The sequence below is a fragment of the Lissotriton helveticus genome, chromosome 9, assembly GCF_964261635.1.
Source record: "Lissotriton helveticus chromosome 9, aLisHel1.1, whole genome shotgun sequence".
NCBI classification, from domain to species: Eukaryota; Metazoa; Chordata; class Amphibia; order Caudata; family Salamandridae; genus Lissotriton; species Lissotriton helveticus.
Window position 1 is genome coordinate 960,127,438 of NC_136070.1, and position 20,700 is coordinate 960,148,137.

Sequence of the window (20,700 nt, forward strand, 5' to 3'; positions counted from 1 at the left end):
GGTGCACAAGCCCTGTACCCCTACAGTATCTACGTCAATTCCTAGAAAAGTGCAGTAATGCCATTAAGACTATATGGTGCTAGGAGTTTGTTATTATGAATTACACCGCATCATATTGGCTTTACTGAAAACTGGGAAGTATGGTATCAAACTTCTCAGCACATTAAACCCACACTGATAGTGTGGGATTTAAAGAAAAATGTACTTAGAGGGCATCTTGGAGATGCCCCCTATAATAAGCATTGGCATGGCCAATAGGTCTCGCTTTTGCGATCTCATAGGTGTTTAGCCATGCAGCACATTTTTCTGGGTGCTGTGCCACCAATGATTAAATAGCTATACAACGCTGTCATGAACCAGTGTGGAATGAAACAAAGATAGCTTGAGCAACTGGATCACCAGGAATGCCAAATAATGAGCTAACAGTAGCTAGATAGTAATAGAATGCATGGGAGAAAGAGATACCGCAGGCAGCAAAGGTAGGCAGGAGAGGCTGAGACAGGGACAATAGATGCTTTTTAGAACTCCGAGAGGGATGGGTACATAGAGACAAGGTGGAGCTGCAGAGAGGAAAGAGGCAGGGCATGCCTTTGGTGGGGGGAATCTAACTGACTAGTACTATTAAAACCTGATCACAAAGTATGTGACTTCGACTTTGTTTAGAATGCAGGAAAGTAGTGTGAAAGGCTGAATTGAATGTATTACCTACGCTGGCAGCAGAATTAGTGCGCCAGGACTTGATCGAGGTGCCTGTATTTGTGCTTGCACTGTTTGTACGGTTGCCAGACAGGTTTGTATTTCACATTAAGCAGCCACGGCTGCTGAGCCAGTATTGCAGTTGTAAAATAATTATGTTTTTTTGTTTTTTTTTTAAACAAAGGTATTGCCACCATGGGAAGTAAAACTAGTGGCACATGAGTCTTCTACAACCTCAAGCACGAAGGCCCAGTGACTGGGTGGGCCAAGATGGCGAAATCCTTTCAGGGTGTATGTTTTTGAACCATTCTGTGTGATGAAACTTGTAAACTGTTCTATTGGTGCCATGGGTTACATTTAGATTTATAACACCAACTAAAACAAATGGGAAATGTGAGCTGGAGCTGTAGAAGGCAAATCAACAACCCATGCATGATTTTTTTCACCGAGTTTTTGCGTTTGTAGTTTATTTTTTCCATGAAAAATGCTGGAGTGTAAATCACGGATTTAAAATGACAGCTGTATTGGACACAATGCTCAAAACCATACGTGCTGATGAACACTTAATTAACCCACCTCTGCCCATTGCAGTGCAGTGTTGACATTTAAATGGTGCTGCACAAATCTAGTTGGGGACTAATAGAGTACAGGTTATAACAACAGGGCAGACATACTCGCTTGGAGGTGGCAGCAGCAAGCCACGCTGGAGGTGGTGGTCCTCTCACACAGGCTCACACTGTCTCACATGCTTCTTTAATGCTGGCGGATGGAAAAGGGTGTTATCTTCCATTTGACATCAGAAATGGTGGGCATGGGGTGCTAGGCACAATCCCAAAACATGAACAGAAAAAGGGCCGGCATTTGTAAAAGTGGAGGAACTTCATAATAGTAACAGGGCACTTACCATCAGGGGCGAGAGAGAGAGAGATGCCGAAACGAGTGGAGATTTAGTTGAGAAGCAAACCAGGTCTGTCAGCAACATTGAACAAGCATTTACAATGCAACGGTTTCGCCTTTCACAGACTGAACCGAGAGACTTTGTTTGCATGTTTTTGTTTCTTAGACGGACTTAGCTGGGATTACTTTTTTTGTACAATGCAATGCTTAATAATATGCCTGCTTATTATAAGCTCTTTGAATACAGCAGAATGACACTTCACTCGTGTGCTGCAATAAGTTTGAGCTCCCAGAGTATGGAAGCATAACCGATGAATTGGTCACAAAAAAACCCAACACAAAAATGAAGTAGCGTGAAAGCGCTTTTATATATAAAGCGAAAGAGTCAACAAGGGAAAGGAAGCACGCGGGGGAGGAAACAACTAGGAAGGGAGCAACAAGCAAGGTAGAGCGACGCAAACGAGGGAGAGAACACAGGGGGAAGCACAGGGGCAAGAGAAATATGAAGCACGGTAGGGAGATCTAATCCTAGCACCCAATACTTGTTTCGTGGCCTGAAAACCCTCATGGGGTTGTTCGCTCATCTCTTGTACTGGGGGGCACCCCTTTAGCAGAATCCACTGGGTGAGTCGGCCACATCTAAGCCTGGCGGGGAGCATACGTGCCATCCTTGCACGAGCTCCCTGAATACAGCAGCCTGGCAGTGTGCACTCGTGCCGTTTGTTGTAGGAGTTCCCAGAATACAGAAGCATGAGTGTGCACTCGAGCTGCTTGTTGTACGAGGTCATACAATACAGCAGCATGACAATATGCACTTGTGACCTGCTTATTATAAGCTCTTTGAATACAGCAGAATGACACTTCACTCGTGTGCTGCAATAAGTTTGAGCTCCCAGAGTATGGAAGCATAACCGATGAATTGGTCACAAAAAAACCCAACACAAAAATGAAGTAGCATGAAAGCGCTTTTATATATAAAGCGAAAGAGTCAACAAGGGAAAGGAAGCACGCGGGGGAGGAAACAACTAGGAAGGGAGCAACAAGCAAGGTAGAGCGACGCAAACGAGGGAGAGAACACAGGGGGAAGCACAGGGGCAAGAGAAATATGAAGCACGGTAGGGAGATCTAATCCTAGCACCCAATACTTGTTTCGTGGCCTGAAAACCCTCATGGGGTTGTTCGCTCGTCTCTTGTACTGGGGCACCCCTTTAGCAGAATCCACTGGGTGAGTCGGCCACATCTACTCTAATGCCTCCGGGGACACACAGGACTCCTCATACACCCTACAGCTTGTTACTCAGCCTATACTATGACTACCCAATTTTTTCAGGGGGTGTGGGGCGGCAGGGCGTTTGGGGATAGTTTAATTAATTTGTTGCTACCATTTTGTGGTCTTGTTATCCATGCTAATGCAACGCACGTGGTGCGCATCTCATACACTGCTAAAAGTATAAATGTATCAATTAATTTGGCATTATAGCACTGCAATGCGACTGTTGTATTCTATACTTGAAAAACCTGGTGAGAGAGAGCCACACAGGGTACAGCGGAAGAGAAATACGGGTGAAAGCGCGTAACATGGAGATGGGGGAGAAGCAAAGGAGGGAGACCGCTGGAAACATGCAGTTTCATGAACCACTTAAGCAAAAAGAAACAAGCACTCACCTGAGGAACAACGGAGGCCCAGCACGGAGCGGGCATTTCGGCAACCCCGCCCACGGCCATGTGCGCTCGAAAAACATGAAGCGGAAGGTGGAGGGAGCAGGGCAGGCCGAGCAACTCCATTGTCTGCCGGGTGACTAATCTTCCGCAGCCCGGGTTAGGAGAGCCAGTGTTTGGAGAGGGAGGCGGGGTGGAGGGAGCAGGGCAGGCCGAGCAACTCCATTGTCTGCCGGGTGACTAATCTTCCGCAGCCCGGGTTAGGAGAGCCAGTGTTTGGAGAGGGAGGCGGGGTGGAGGGAGCAGGGCAGGCCGAGCAACTCCATTGTCTGCCGGGTGACTAATCTTCCGCAGCCCGGGTTAGGAGAGCCAGTGTTTGGAGAGGGAGGCGGGGTGGAGGGAGCAGGGCAGGCCGAGCAACTCCATTGTCTGCCGGGTGACTAATCTTCCGCAGCCCGGGTTAGGAGAGCCAGTGTTTGGAGAGGGAGGCGGGGTGGAGGGAGCAGGGCAGGCCGAGCAACTCCATTGTCTGCCGGGTGACTAATCTTCCGCAGCCCGGGTTAGGAGAGCCAGTGTTTGGAGAGGGAGGCGGGGTGGAGGGAGCAGGGCAGGCCGAGCAACTCCATTGTCTGCCGGGTGACTAATCTTCCATCGTGGGACCCAAAAAAAATGGCGGCCAGCAACTCCTGATTTTTTCAGATTGGGGGCGTGTTTACAGGGGCGGGAACGGCGCACAGACAACGGGAGGGGGCGGGAAAGGGTAATCAAAAGGCAGAGCACTCACCTGGGAACGCCCAGGGAAAAAATCTCGGGAACGCCCCCGAATCTGGTCCGGCCTTGACGGACAGATCTCTGTTCCAATGGCTAGCCTCCATTTATGGAGCTAGCCAATGGGACAGGGGGGCGTATTCCAGAGTCCTTACTAAAATCAAGAGATTTCTCTGGAGGCGGAGCTAAGAGCTCCGCCCTCCAGCGAAACCTAAAAAGGACAGACCGGCAACTCATCCACGCACGAGGGTGAAAGTGGTCCTTAAGTGTAACGATCATTTTGACGTACTAAGAACCCTTTTCTCCACTGATCCCCAACACCAGCCCAGTACCCTCCCAAGTTCCAGCTTTATCTTTCCAGGAGTGACAAAGATCCCACAGAAACTGAGCCGGGAGAGCAAGTGAGCTCTGCCAGGAGGTTCACATCAAGAGGCACGGGGGTGGGACAGCTGCAGTTCACCTCCACTGACTGCGGGGGTTGTCACCGAGCGGCTCACAGAGAAAAGCGGTGGAAGGCAGGGGCCGAGCTCAAAGGAGGAGGGAGAAACGTTTGCGTGCTTAAATGACAGAAGTAAGCGAGGTGGGACTCCTCAAGAAAAACAAAAGTGAATAGTGATCAAAGGTTATTTTGAATTTCTCAAACTTCACATCCTGACTTAATTTGGTCCCGGATTGCAGTTGGAAGTTAAAACACGGTAATCAGCATAGAGAAAGAAGGTTTTTTTAAGCACTAAGTAAGGAAGATGCGCCGCACAGCCTTTTACTCCCTCACAAACAATACATTTCACTCTTCTCCAGGTACCGCTCAACACTGCCTTTTGGAAAGGGGAAATAAGCCATGGTGCCGTGGTCTCTGTAGGGCAAGCTGGAGGTGTTGAGGGAAGCACAAGGAAATTAGGGGAACTGGGTCTGGAGGTGCCGTGCAGCCATGAATAGCGAGGAGACAACAGAAAGGAACAAGACATCACAAACAAAACAAGCGCAGCCACTAAAGTGAAAGCGACCGCGCTGTGTTTAATTAGTAACCTGATCCACGACGAGGGAGGAATGCAGCTGACAGCATGCGCACCGCTGCTCGCTCCCGGGAGAAAAAAGCCGTGGGAGTGAACCTTTGGAGGAGAGGTGGGACATGCTCTTTGGCCATTTGCGTGCTTTCCTTATTGAAAGAGAGACAAAGGCCAATCCAATGTGTGGGAGGAGTCTAACCCACACGGAGAAGTGTGGCGTGCTCAGAAAAAGCCTCCCATAGAGCAGCGCATGCGTGCTGTGCTGGGCTCAACCTAAACACGACCTAACACTAGTGTCCTGGCTGAGTGGCTGCTCACCAGCTGCCACCACGAGACCTGTTCTGGACCCCAGGGTCGAGAGCCTGCTGCTCCTGGGTATCTAAAACAATGCACATCCTGGGACGAGGTGCCAAGCCTCCTCCCCTAAGGTGGGCAGGGTCCACGAAGAGGAAGCTTGCCGCCTTTGTGAGCTACCACAGCCATTTGCTGCTTCAAACAACTGGCCCCCACCGGTTCTGTCCCCCACTTTGGGCAGGAGAATCAACAGGAAAACCAAGCGAGGAAGGAAGGTGTGCCCACCTTTGCCAACCCAACCCCTCTGGTGGGGGAAGCGAGGTGAAGCACAACTCTCAGTCCCCGTCATTTTGAAGATGGAGAGACGCAGCCAACGAGAGTGAGGCTTATGCCCCTCTCCCACTGGAGGCTGGCATAATAGGGGGTGTATGTAGGAAGCTGGCTCTATATCCTTATTAACACATACAGATATCTCCTACCCGGAAATATGCACAATGCACACAATACTTTGCATGGAAATTACGTACATAGCATACAATACACAGTGAACTCCTGGCAGTGGGGACCAAACCATATACTAAGAAAGTGGTAAAAGAACCACGACTTATGTCAAGACAATGTCGAGAGGACGTAGAAGTGGTGAGGATCCAAGGTAAGTAGATAGAGACCCCACAGAGAGCATGTTCAGTGTGAGAACACGACCGCAATCTCCGTACAAATCAACGTGTAAGTCGCGATTGCAATTTTAAAGATTAAGGACACTTCCCTGAAGAAACCCTGTGGAAGACAGAAGGTTAGAGAGCCACCCTACCCGTGGATACCCTAGTACCCACGTTACCTATACCAGAGAAGCCAGGTGCATAGGAGTGAAGTAATGTCAAAAACCACAGTCGTACCCAATGGAGGACTTCAGAAAAGTGCCGCTGCTGGAGAAGGAGAAAGTGTTGAGTGGAATTCGAAGGTGGATTCTAGTTGAGAAGTACCTGCAAGCAGAAGGGACAGAGTCTATGTCACTCATGAGTGACACGAAGACCTGGAAGACCGATGCCCACCAATGTCGGGGGTTGCAGGAGAGTTGACGGTGACCTTGACTCTGCAGCTGTGAGGACCAGGCAACTCTGTGGAAAACCAGGAGCCATTCACGGGCTGTCCCACGTCCAATGTCGAGATTTTACGGGTTGGTGTCCGTCGGGAGCACCAAGAAGCCTTGGTAACTACAAACAAGGTAGAAGTGGAAGAAGGTGCAATGTCGGGACCAGCAAAGTACAGGAGACTCACCACAGGCAGGGAAGTCGGAGCAGGCCCTGCGCAATCAGGGAAGCTCAAAAGAAACAAAGTTGACCCTCAACAGGACCTCGAGCAGCTCACCAAAAGATGCAGGCCACAGTGCAAATGATGCGATGTGGACGAAGACTTTGGTCACTGGAGATGCTGGAGGTTGGAGCTACTTGGAGCTTGAAGATCTTGATGGAAGGAAGCCAACAAGCCTTTGCAACGCAAAGTCAACGCAGTGTACGGGGGGGGGGTTCGGTTCTTGCGACTCCCACCAGCCTCAAACTTGGTTTCAGGGTAGGGTAGGCCTCAAGAGCTGTGGAGTACCACCACCTGTGTTGTTGAACCTTTCGGAGTTAGTAGGAGCTCAGGATCAGCAGACCGGTCAGCTTAGTTGTGGTGCAAGCAGATGCAGTGAAGTGACTCCTTCACTTCAAGGGAGAATCCTTCAGGTGTCTTGGATGCCCACAGGCCTTGGAAGGTTCCTGTAAGGAGCACAGGCACAGATGATGCAGCAGACAAGCAGGGAGATGAAGTCGAGCCCAAGCGAAGTCTAGAGTACCCAAACGGTAGAAGTTGAAGTGGTCGCTGAATTAAATCGTGTCCCACGACGAACCAAGGGACTTACACCCAGGTAAGCCTTTAAGTACCCCAAAGAAAGAATTGGGATGATTCAGTGGACCCTCCCTGGGGACGGTTCGGACAGGGGGGGAGGGGGTTTACTCCTTTATTCGTTGTTCAGTTTCGTACCAGAACTGGAGCCAACGGCTCCCTAGACTGTTTTGAACTGGACTATGCAAGTAGGGCACCAAATGTGCACCTCATGCAGACTGAGTGGCTCTTGCAGGCGCACTCACCCGGCCCCAATACACTAACTCCTGTCTGGGAGGTGGTCACACCTCACTTGGACAGGATACCTATTGTCCTGCCTTCCCCTGCTCGAGCTTGCCTCAGCAGCAGGAGAGTAGAATCTGGTATCTGGTCAGCAGCAGCCATGTTGTGCTGTCCGGGTCTAAAAGAGTGGCACAGGAGGGACTGAGAGCCTATTGGAGGCTCATTCCAGTGCTTGGAATCATACACACTGTAATGTGGGGGTATGATTCCAACATGTTTGATACCAAACATGATCGGATTTGTTTCAGCCAATTTCGAGATGGTCATCACGTAATTACGTGGTGCCCCTCTATATGGTTTATGGTGGTTTCATCTACAACCCGGGCTAATGGATTTCGTAGGCTGTAGGGGTGTCCTGCTCATTCAGGGGCACCCTCAAACTTAAAACCAAGCACCCTGCCTTCAGGATTGATAAGGCCTGCTATCTTTCGTAACGTAAGTGGTGCTAGCAGCAGCTTACACAGGCTGCAATGGCTGGCCTGTAGTTACAGTTTAAATTGTCTTCCGTGGGTGTAATAATACATGCTTATGCCCATGGGGGACCTCTAGGGAGAAAGCAGAGGGACTGGGTTCCTGATAAGCAGGATCCCAGTCAGACTATTCAAAATCAGCTTAGCACCAGGCAAAACGTGGGGGTAACCATAAACACAGATCCTATTTTCCTACACAATTCAATATGTTTGAAGTTAAATACATGATTTCAAGTAGGGGTGTAAAGGTCGGGAAAGATTAGTACATCATACATACAAAGCTACGACAAGTCAAGAGATTATAGACGGTGCACAGTGCAAGACCATGAAATGATCATTGGGGCACGCACATCAGGAGCAGCATCACAAAAACAGAATGAAATACCAGCATACAGGCTGAGCAGTTCAAAAGGCAAACCTTTTCTGAGAGATTATCAGAGAAGCAAGTTAGGGTCAAGAACATACTACGGTGTTCAACTGCTCGAGACAGATCAAAGTAATTAAGGGTAGAGATGCGATTTCACAAATCCCCGCAGCTCTGCAACAATCATAATAGGTTACAGGTATGGAAAGGGTAAAAGAGTTAGGCAAGGCCAGGAAAAATACTGAAAATGTATAAAATGTTTTAACTATGTAGGAAGGGGTTGGATAAGGAATGGTAGGGAGCACATGATTGGCAGAAAGGGCAAGAAGGATGGGTTTTGATGGGTAGGCTTAGGAAAGGAGCAGTGCTGAGATGTGAGTACTGGGAGAATGACAGTGGTCAGAACGGTGCCCAGTTTGCTCTGAATTTCAGAATGGGATTTCAGCTTTGGATTGGAATAGCGGCTGTATCCAGACCCTGTGTGATTACTAGAAAAAGATCTTTGTGATGCACCACGGGGACAAGGATTTGGCTCCTCTCACACATTCATCTCTCTTGTGGCAACATTTGATTGGGAATAAGGGTGCGCTTTTGCTGCAAAAGGGTGCTTGTTTATCTTGTGGTTAAGCTTATGCTCAGTACAGTATCCCAAATTTGTTATGGTCCAATCTAATTGTTATGAAAAGTTATAAAAAAGGCAGCAGGCCTCACGTTTACTGTGTTAAAGCCAATAGGAATTTAATTGTGAATTATTACACAGAGTTTAAAGTATGTAGACCGGTATTTTGTTAAATGCAATCTCAAAGACTGCTTTTGTAAGCAAGCGTTTGACTGGTCTCAGGATGAGACATATTGGCTGGGCTAATGATTGTTCTGGAAGACCCTTTGGTACCTTCCAGGTGAGCAATCTTCTTTCGCTACAGAGGTAAGACTTCAGCCCATTGTAGCTATTTACAAGCAGCCAAACTACAAGCTAAACATGTGCCTTCTGCCTGAGTTCTCACCTTGAAGTCGCTATTGTCATTATTGACAATCACAACAGCCCTTCGACTAGTGTGGGTGGAGGCGGCACCTACAGTAAGACCAGGGGGAGAAGGCAAGTGGTCAGATGTGGTCGCTGTTGCTACTGTTTGCCCTGCTACTACTGCTGCTATTGTCACTGTGCTGTGGACTTCTGACTCCCTTTCCCGATTCGGATGAGGTCTATTTACTGATTCTCTGACTGACCAGGCACTGAGGAGTACACCTATTCAAAATGGCCAGGGGAAGGGGGAAGGCTGGGATCAACCCCCTCCATCACCACACACTTCACGTTGACTATGAGTGCCATGTCTCAATAAATCAATCTGGTTGACAATCAGATTGAAGCTGTCCAAAGGAAAATTGTCAATCCAGCATCTTCAACCTTGCCTTCAGCCAATATTCCCTCAGTTCCCTCAAAAATGCAAAAGGATACCACTATTGTTGAGTCCACAGACCAACTGTAAATATCCACCAGCAAGTCTTCAAAAAAGCAAACCAAGCAGAAATCAAAGAACACCTGCGTTTCTAATATCAATGTGAATGATTTCATTACAGATTCATCAAATTCTTCCCCCTGAAAAAACTGTCTCCTTTGAAAACGAACATGGAAGAATGTCCGGCTAGCACTTGGACCATTCCTCAATTAGCAATCAGCCATTTGTTTGTGAAAGTAATACAAATAATTCTTCTAAAAAATGTTGCCGGCCGGCTGTCGCTGCAGTAAAAAAGATGTTATTTACCTTCAGGAGGAAATAATGGGTCAGGTGAAGTGTCTAGCAGATAAAATTAAGGCCCCAGCGATGGCACTAAAAGGTGTCATGGTCCTGCCTGGAGAAGACCAAGCATTGGCCTGTTCTAGATCCCAAGCAATTAACAAGAGTGACAGAGACCGAAACACACCAAATAATAATACCACGAGCACCCAGGATACAGGCCCCAGAGCTCAAGAGTTACTTACGCAAGTCAACGCAGTATGGTGTAGATATCGATCTATGCCTGCGTGTAAATGTAGACAGCCCCTGATAGCCGTTTATTGACCCTACATCTCCCACCAGAAAGTACTCCATATGCTATTATTTTAAATGGGATAACATTCTTAGCTGAGGGGTCTTTTGAGGACTGTCAAAGCCATACAAAGCTTCACCATTGCTGTAGGATCAATGCTGCACGTCGTTTTGATTTTGTGGACAAAATTAATATGAGCCGTGGAGTGAACTGGGTTAGTCCCTTAAGATAGGCAACACCAGGGGACGGTGCGGCCCTGAATTTTAGAGACCCTGGGTTGGTACATCATCTGTTGGCCCACCAGAATTTGTTTACACCTCTAACCCAACATGGGTACTTTTATTGCCTCCTAGGATCAATATGTGATAGCAGGGTCCCCTATACAAATTTAATGCCAGATTTAAGCCATGACCTTGGTCCATCTATAGCTCTAACAGCTTTGAAGCACTCACCAGACTCACAGAAAATCATTGCCTGCTACAGCTGCAATAGAGGGAGAGCGTAACCGTCTAACCCAAGATATGGCTTGTGAGCGCTTCCCACGGCAAATGCTAAACCAAACTATTATCACAACTAAAAGATGGCAGGGACAGAGGTTGCAAGCTACGTCATGGAATATCGCTGGGATTTGACAGAAGTTGACCAACAAGATTTGGGTATCCCATGTACGTACATTTGATATAGTATGTTGTCAGAAGACTTGGGCTACCAAATCCGTGCACATTGATGGTTTTTAAATCTTACTGTTCTACGGCTATTCCGACACCAGCAGGGAGGGGAATGGGGGTGTGGTTGTTTTCATATCAGTAACATTTGAGAATCTTGCCATCAAAGTACTAGAGGTTAAACTATGGTATACGATTTTACATATCTTTTCGTCTGAATTAGTTAATGTTATTTTGGTAAAATAACTTTATTTTTTCTCAAAGCAACCTGTGGGCATTATAGAGGAACGAGGGGAAATATAGGAAAACCATTCAAGGAGAAAGGGATGCTATAAACCAATCATGTGCGTTGGAGACTTTTAATATCGAACAGTGTATTTTCAGCAATAATTGTATATGTGGATTCGCCGATGGTGAAAGGTAAGATGCAAGTCACTTTACACACACGGCATAGGGGGATGCACTAAACATAATTATTCTTAGAACTGTCTTTTCCATCTTATTTTAACAGTCAAAACATCACCCATGTGCCCACATTTGTAGGCAGACGTAAGAGCAGCACAATTGATTTTGCACTAATTTCCAAGGATCTTACCCAGAAACTATTAAACCATGAGGTGCAACCCTTCCTATACATTGACCACAACCCGATCATTCCAAGTTTTGATTTACAGTTGCTTCTGGGCTCTACTGATGCACCAGACCTCCCGGGTTATTTTTCCGCTAACCAAGGAGTACGATAATATGGGATCGCATTGACCCATTTTAATCAAAAGAACCGGAAGCTTTTGATGAGGTCCTGCACAACGCTGAAAAGGAGACATAATAACACTGTTCGTAACATGGGTCAACAGTTTGAACCCTTACCTTCGCTTTACTGCCACTGCATCAGAACAAGAATTACCCTTTCTGGATCTGCTTATTACCCGTACCACAACAGGGTTAGTTTCTAAGACCTACAAAAAGCCCACCGATAGTCACAGTCCGCTACTTTTTAGTAGCTTTCGCCCCAAAGCATGAGATAATCTACCCTGAGGACAATACTTAAGGCTCAGACGTAACTGCAGCAAGGTGGAAGATTTCAACACAAAGGCTTCTGAGCCGACTACCCATCTGGCTAGACGGGAATACCCTATAAAGACTATCAAAACCGCTTGCAAGAGAGCACGCAACACAAACGGGGAGGTACTCCTACAGACCACGAAAAAACCAACACCAAACAAATAACTTGTGTCACCACCTACACCTCTGAATCAAATATGATCAAGAAGATCATAAACGAGCACTGGAAGCTCCTTAATGTAGGCGACTGCAGTAAAACCACCCAAACTCGCCTTTAAAAGAACAAATAACTTAAAAAAACTATTGATCAAGGCAAGACCCAAGAAAGAACCCCTGCAGACTAACTAACTCTGGAAACTACCACCGGTTATGGGCCACTATCCGTGTGGCCAATGTATAGTCTGCCCCCTGACAAAAGCCAGCAAATTTGTCACTTTACTGCACACAGTGTCCTGGGTTCAAAAGGCACACACCAATTGCAACACCTGCAATTGTGTATACGTAATCACATGTCCATGCAAACGTATGTATGTGGGCATGACGACTCGCCCCGTAAAGATTAGAATGTCCGAACACTGCAGCAACATCAGGTGTAGGAGAAATAACACGAAGATTTGCTTACATTACACTGTGGCAAACCACACTGCCAACGACATCTGTTGGTCCATCTTGGAATCACACCCAGTGATCAGTAAAGATGCCCTTTTTAGAAAGGAGCAAAAAATGGATTTTTAAAATTTCCAGCAATACCAGGGGCCTCAATGATGACATCCCGTGGGTGGTTCTAAATAAAACTTAAGCCCCTGTCCTGTCGATCTTGAGGTCCACTGTATTTAATATCAATACTGGTAACAGTACTGCCCTATATTCAATACAATACCTTGGCCGTAACCAACAACAGATAAGACAGTGTAGCGCTCAGCGCAAGGTTACTGTCCAATGTACTTTTACACTTAAGCAGTCTTCCATCTTGTGAAGAATCATTTACTGCCCAGCCATCCTGGCAATTTGTCAAATAAATACGGACGGTCATACTGCCCAGGATTGTTGTCCACATACACCATAGCCACATTAAACGCATGCCTCCAGTGTTGTTCGCTTCATTGTCTCAAAAAAGTAGCATTACGCAAAATCCACTACCAATATGGCCGCCCGCCGTGTTGGTCTAGTGCCCACTCTGTTGCGCATTGATGTAAGCTACTTATGTGCCTGAGCGGTAGGGCCGGTCACAGGAGCCTTAGAAAGGGTAAGAGCACCGCTAGTTGAGCGCCCCCCTCTATGTGAGTACCAACTTTCTTACTCCACTACAGAGCCTGAGCCTCACTACCAATTACCGGTAACATTAAAAAGCCCCCAGCTGGATGCTGTGATTGTTTTCTGTTGTTTTTTAGAGTGAGCAACGTAGTGCTCGCGATGCAACCCCGTACACCGGAGAATTCATTATCGGGGTGAGTTGCTACATGCCATGATCACACCACGTTAACCAGTACGCATGGAAATGGGGTGATTATCACATTTTGTTTGTACTTAGACACGTTGCTAGTGCATGAATTACCAGATGCACACGTGTTATCGAAAAATCAGTTCTGAATATGCAACGTTTACTAGAAAGCATGGAAATGAAGCGATTATTGTGTGTACATAAACTTGACGCTCTGCTTTCCTACCTCGAGTGCCTTATTTTGCACTCTTACATTAGTGCATGAATTGCCAGATGCACACTTGGTATTGGCCATAACATTCTCCCCACTATATCGCTGTCACAGCGCCATGCAATGATTTATTCCTTCTTTTTACAGGCAACAGTGTGCCCAAGATAATTTCATTACTCCACGGGATGTACATTGAGGCCTCTTTTTATCGAATACTCACCCACAGTAACCTTCCCTTCTGGTAACAGTTGACTAAGTATGGATGTCACTGCTCTATGGGTGGATATTACTGTCTTCCAGACCAGTTCTGGATTTTAACTTTTGATATTTCTTACAGGTCTCTACAATCCGGGTCTCCCCTGGATCGCTCAAACAACGCTGGTGACGCTCACAATAATTAGCACTAGCCTTGTAGCAGTGTTAGAGTTCTAGAGTACTGACTCTTATAGACATTTGGTCCTGAAGAATTGCCGAGTGACCCATTAGGGGCAGTAGGCAAGAAACAGGTCAACCCCACTTACACACTTGACCCTGTGGGATCATTGTTATTCCAAACGGGGCTCACCCATTTCAATTAAGTTAGCACACCCCGTGAATAAAATTTTCTCCTTTAGGGCAGTACTAAACCTATTTTAAAATCCACCACTCACACTACTTTGATCACTCACCCTCACACACCAAAAGGCTTTCTCTAAAAGATCTCCGGCAAAGAGCCCCTTCGCGGGAGCCAGTCGGGCATTGCAGCGTCGGCCAGACGAGGAGCACAGCCCAATGATGAAGCATGACCCCCCTTCTGGGTGTGTGAGGGCAATCCATAAGAGACCTGTTCCCTCCCCCCACTGTTAGGAACTGCACATACTTTTTGATTTATCGCATTGCCCCATGCCAATTCTTTAAAGACTTAGTGACGGAAACTAGTCGGGAGATTTCTCAATGTCGCTCTCCTTAATTTCACTAGAATTTTTTATTGAGAGAGATGAGTAAGCATTACAGGCGTGAGCAGAAATCATGCATGGTTCCGGTATCAACAAGAGCAAGTACGCAAGTGTAACGGGAACAAAGGAGGGGTAAATTAAATTAACATAAGGAACGAAAAACAATAATCAATTTAAACAAAAACAGTAATGTAAAGCACAGGCATTGCATCAGTACATTTACAAAGGTTACAGTCATAGGTGGCGCAAGGTAGTCATATAAGTCAATGAGGATAGTCGCTTGGGCAGGTAGGCAGCCCGAACTATGGGCAGGGTGTATATGTGCATAATCATGGTGGTTTAAATAGGTCGAAGTGAGCGTCCAGCGAGGACCATAGGTTCCTATAGGGGGGGCGCCAAGGTGTAGCTGCCAGCGCAATATTGTCGGCTCCTCTGAGGTTCGATACCCAGTTGAGCCAGTGGGGGAAAGAAACTTTGCCAGTGTCCTTCCAGTTGTTCAGTATGAGTTTGACCGCTGCTGTCAAAAGTAAGTCAAGTAGGGCTTTATCATTTTCATTGAGGTTAACAGCTTTGGTGAAACCCATGACTAAGGTTGCAAATTCCCTCGGGAGCGAGACATGCAGCACTTTGGTGATAAATTCGAAAATTCTATCCAAGTATTCGGACACACAGGGGCATTTGAATATTAGATGTTCAAGGTCCCCACCCTCTGCCGTGCAGTTCCAGCAGGAGTCATCTTCCTTGATGTTGTGCAGGAAGAGTCTCCTAGGAGTCCAAAAAGCTTTGTGGAGAAGCCAGAATTTAGATTGGGATAATGTAGGGCTGATTTTGTGTCGAGAGGCAGATTCCCATATTCTGGCCCACTCTGCTTCCGAGGTTGGTGTGGAAGAGTATGAGTCCCAGAAGGACTGTGTGGATGTTGTCAGCTTCGTGGACTGTGGGCGGATCAGTTTGTATATTCTGGACACCTGATGACCCAGTCTATTGATCGTGTGTAGGTAGCCAGGAAGGGAGGGGGTGATGTTGGATAAGTCTGTTTTGGAGAGGGCCACTTTGATGTGTAAGAAGTAATAGAAGTCTATGTTCTGGAGTTGAAACTTGTTTTGTAGGTCGTTGAAAGTGAGTGGCAACGGACCATCAAACAGCTGATGAGGGAAGTGTATACCCTTCTCTATCCAAGTAGGATTATTCATTGGTTTCCCTTTGTATAGCAGTCTGGTGTTGTTCCACAGTGATTCCCATCTTGATTTACAAAATTGGTGCGGTAAAAATTTGCTTAAGTGAAGAAGGGCAGCCTTCGTGTTTCTGAAGATGGTACCTGAGGATACAGTGGGTTGTGGTTTGGTAGTGAGGAGGGTGGAGGGGGGAAGGCCACGCAGAATGGATTTTTCCACCATCAGCCAGACTGGGGTGTAGTCTTGGTGGGGAATGAGCCAAAAAGCCCCTTGTCTAGCTAAGAACGCGGTTTGATAGAGCCTAAAGTCGGCCAGATTGACGCCTCCTAGGGATTTATCCAGCCTTAGTTTTTTTATGCTAATTCTGGCTTTTTTTTCTTGCCAAAGGAAGGAGGAAATTACTTTATCAAGTTTGGAAAGGAAATCCTTTGAGAATGTGAGGGGCAGCATAGTGCTCAGGTAGTTGATTAGCGGTGATATCATCATTTTTATAGCTTCAATCGCTCTCCTTATGGTGACCCTAGTAAGAACTAGGATAGCTACACAGGAATATGTAAGACAGCCACCCGACTGCTAACAAAAACCAGGCCATCAAAAGATCACAAACAGCAGCTTTTGTTCAATTCAGACTGTACTTCAGCCCTAAAAGCCCTTACAAAAGCCACCAACATATTCGGCGCAAAAGTGAGGCAGGAACATCAGCCAGGAAATGCTACAAAAAAGTGCTAGAAATTAGGAAAAGGGACCAAGCATGGGAAGACCTAGATAAAGCGGTCCATCTAAAAGACAGCAGACTCTGTTAGGAGGTTATAAATCAACCCTTTTTATGGTGGCCCCCATCCCCCCACCAATGTTATTGAATGCCATGTTTTAGAACAGGAGTAATGCAAAAAGAACAACTGATGGACAGAATGCAGAACAATGTCATACATTCACCCCAGTACAGAGATCTGGACCTAAATCCATCATTTATTTTGCTCGCCATTCCAGTTTGGACCCAGCCATAGAACAGGAGTAAGTCACTGCTCCAATAACTAACTCTAATGATCACCTTGATGAACCAATATGGAAACAGAAATAGATCCACTCTTTCTTGATGACGCCTGGCGAAGTGAATTTATTCATCTAACAAACAGTCACCAGAGGCCAAGGCCCCTGATGGAGGCCCCAATGACAGGTTGAAATCGAAACTGGAATTCTGGGGCCCATTAGTTACTAATGTCTTGAAAGCAGTTGTGAAGGGGCCTCAAATTAACACTTGGAGAAAATTCACTCTAGGACCTATATTCAAGAAAGGGAACAGGAATTATCCTACGTGTTATCGCCCAAATTCTTTGTTAGACGCCACAATAACTTTAGGACAGCTTACTTTGGGAAGCTAGAAGAATGGGCAGGAATGAATTCCTTCTTTTCAAAGGCTCAATAAGTTTTTTGTCCAGGTTTGGGGACCATCGAGCAAGCACTTAACTTATCCATCGTGGAAAAAAGTCAAGGCCAGGAGAGGTTCATTACACATGGCGTTTATAGACCTCTCCTATGCTTTTGATTTGGTAGACAGGGGAAAGTTGTGGTCTTTGATGGAAGCATCTGGGGTAGCACCCCCAGTGTTGCACCTCATTAGGCGGTTACATTGGGATACTTCCACTAGGGTCCGTTATATACAACTAGGCGATTGTACACAACCTACAACGGTAACCAGAGGAGTCAGGCAGTGCTTGATAATGGTACCTTTTCTGGTTTTATTCTATATCAATTCTTTAGGCAAAGGCCTGAGTACATGTAGTGAGGATACCACCAAAATCGGCTCCCGACCATTCCCAACCCTTCTGTATGCGGATGGCGCAGTTTTAATTTCACAAACAGAAACTGGCCACCAGAAACTTTGAAATGGTTTTAACAGTTTTAGGACAAACCTAAGTTTAAAAGTAAATCACCAGAAATCATTTATTTTAACTTGCGGCCTAAACAAATCTAAAACAAAATCCTTTTCTATGGGCAATAGCCAGAGTACTAAGGTTTCATATTTTAATGATTTAGGTATCCTGTCTGGAACAAATTCGCCATGGGGCGGCTTGACTAAACAGAGAATTCAGAAAATGAGAGTAGCAAGCGAGTCAATCTTTAGATATGCAAAAAAAACGAGGGCACAAGCCAATTAAAGCTTGAGTGTAAACTGCCAGCAACAATGAAGGCCATTGAAAACAAGACACTGGCCATTCCTAAATCGACCCCTAGCTTGATCTCCCACAGTGAATTGGGTATGGGGTATTTGGTAGACAAAGTTAAAATAGCTCCACTTTTACTTCGGGTTAAAATTTGGTATACCCCACAGGCTGATTTTTCAAGAGACATTCTTAGAGATTGTTTGAAGTTGGACAATAGATACTTTATCCCTTGGCCGATATATGGAAGGAAAAGCTTTAATCATATGTGCGGACCAATGTTTTCGAATTCCCGGATAGTACTGGTCCCCAAACTAAGACCATAGTTCAGGAAGAATTTCTCAAGATGAAGAGATTAGGATTGCAAGATAAAGTCATCTAATTTCAGTTCTGAATTATGTGCCAATTTCTACAATACCTAGAATAGAGCAGTATTTGATCTGGGTGGAAAAACCAGAACACATTTTACCTCACAAGGCTTAGGTTACAGTCAATTCATTATTTGGTTACTTTCCCCAACTGTGGCTCCTGGTTCGAATCTCTTCCAGGCTGCCCATGCAAAGCTCCTTGCCCTAAACAACAGTGTGCTTCATGGTTGTTTGCACTCTAGATAGCAGCTTGAGAAAACGATTACTACCACTTTTAAAGCACAAGCACTTGAGGGACGAGATCTTTTTAAAATACTTAAATACTCCCACAATTTGTTTCTCTGTACTTAATTATATCTTGTCTGCAATAAAATGGAGGAGGTATGCTTCATAAGAATATTTCCTTTTTATTAACTTTGATGAGATTGTAAATAGTATTTTTAGGATGGATTGTTAGCCTCCAGGGCTGCCTATAAAGCAATGTTATACTTTTTTTAATACTGTCTGCTAGATATTTACATAAATTATAATCTATGTGTTTTTTAATGTGTGATGCTTTCTCAATAACCTTTGACCATGAAAAACCGTATGATGTATTATTTTTTTAATCTGTGCTTTATGGTCATTGTTATGACCGAATAATGTCTATTGACTGGCCTCTTAAAAATCCTGGGTGCAGATTTGCAACATAATAATCCTTGCTGAGCCCTATAAGAGCAGTTTTATATTGTTTTGCCGAATTGAAATTTTGCAGATATTTTTAATTATATTACTATGACTATGTCACATGGTTAAATGGATTGGAAGTCTGGCTAAATACAGTTAAGTATGAAATAATCTTTGTTTTTTGGGACACAAAAGCAGCACCATAATATTCTTTATTGCTAGCCTTATTTTTTAAAGATTCTACTTGTAGAAGAAAAAATAATCAAATCACAAACGTCCTCTATGCACAAGTCCTTTTATGCGGTTACTTGTTCCACGTATATCGGGTTCCAAAGTAACCAGTATTCCTTTATGTGGTGTTCAATACAAATTGAAAATCCTTTGGTGTATTCGGCCACTGTGACTCAACAGGATGCAAGTGGACATGCTTGTCACCTTGGTCAATATCATAATTTCCGAAAACACAGTTTTGCAGACTTAACCCGTTTCATGAGGGCTTCAATAAAAAGGCGAACAGGCATTAAAAACTTCTCAATTATGAAGTTAATGTGTTTTTGAGCAGACCACTTTCTGTACACACCCGCACTGGAGGTATTCCAATGAGAGAAACTGAGGAACTGACTTTTGAGGGTTATTTTGCTTTTATCTTTACTACATTAGGAATATTTCTCTCTCAAACACAAAGCTCAATACCACTCTACAATGACCCGGAACCTGCAATGTTTAATGTCTCACTTATTTTTTCCTCCAGTTTGGGTGTTTATTGTGGATGGATGAGTGGATGAATGAAAGGATGAGTCAGTGGGTGGATGTATGAATGAAAGAACGAGTGAGTGCCTGTATTTATGATGAAGAGTGACTTACCTCACTCACTAGTGACTGACGAGCACTTTCAGTTATATGGCAGGTGCTATGGCAATTGCCAATAATTGATGATTATTAACTCATTTTTTTACATAGGATAGAAAGTGTTCAGAGATTTTGCAGATGAGTTAATGCGTATTAACGAAGATCTCAAAACAAGCATTTTTAATCAAGTTAAATGAAAGGATTAAACCTCAGTGAAGGATAAATCACAACTTTCTATCTAAGGGATGGGCTACATACAGCAGTCTCAGCATCCTATTCTCAAATTAGGAAGACTGTAGGAGAGTCCACTTTAGTGTTAATATTTTTGGATTTTCTGAACCTACAGGCGTTAGGAGTAAAGATCTCGTAGCCCTCACAATACTTTTACTCAAGATGACAGGCTGTGAACTAAGACACAACCCTGAGCGTCATACATGCTGCTCTCTAATTTGAGTAAATGCTCCTCAGTTGAAAGGACTGTTCATTATTACAGAAAGTTACTTCTCAGCCAGGGACGAATGCAGATAAAAATGGTTTTAAATGTCAATTTGCTTGGTTTTAAAAGAAACGAGCAGGCAGTAGATCTGCCTTGAGAAACCTTCATATTTTAAGTTTTTACATTATGCCTCTGAACGCTTGAGCCATCTGATTAATGCACTGCTAACAAGGCACCCTCAATTTTTTACTACTCTGGTATACTGGTTTATCTGTAAATGAACAATCAAATTCCTATAACTCACAGACAAGCAAGACAGAATTCAAATGATAATTTACAATAGATCAGGCTTGTTATTTACCTACAGCATTACATTTTTGG

The 20,700-nt window shown here is 45.1% G+C and overlaps 1 protein-coding gene across 4 annotated transcripts in view; it reads right to left on the reverse strand.

Annotated features, from left to right (window-relative positions):
• Window positions 1-20,700, reverse strand: part of LOC144782087 (RNA-binding protein 6-like) — a 1,028,143-nt gene that overhangs the window by 898,747 nt on the left and 108,696 nt on the right. The window lies entirely within an intron of this gene.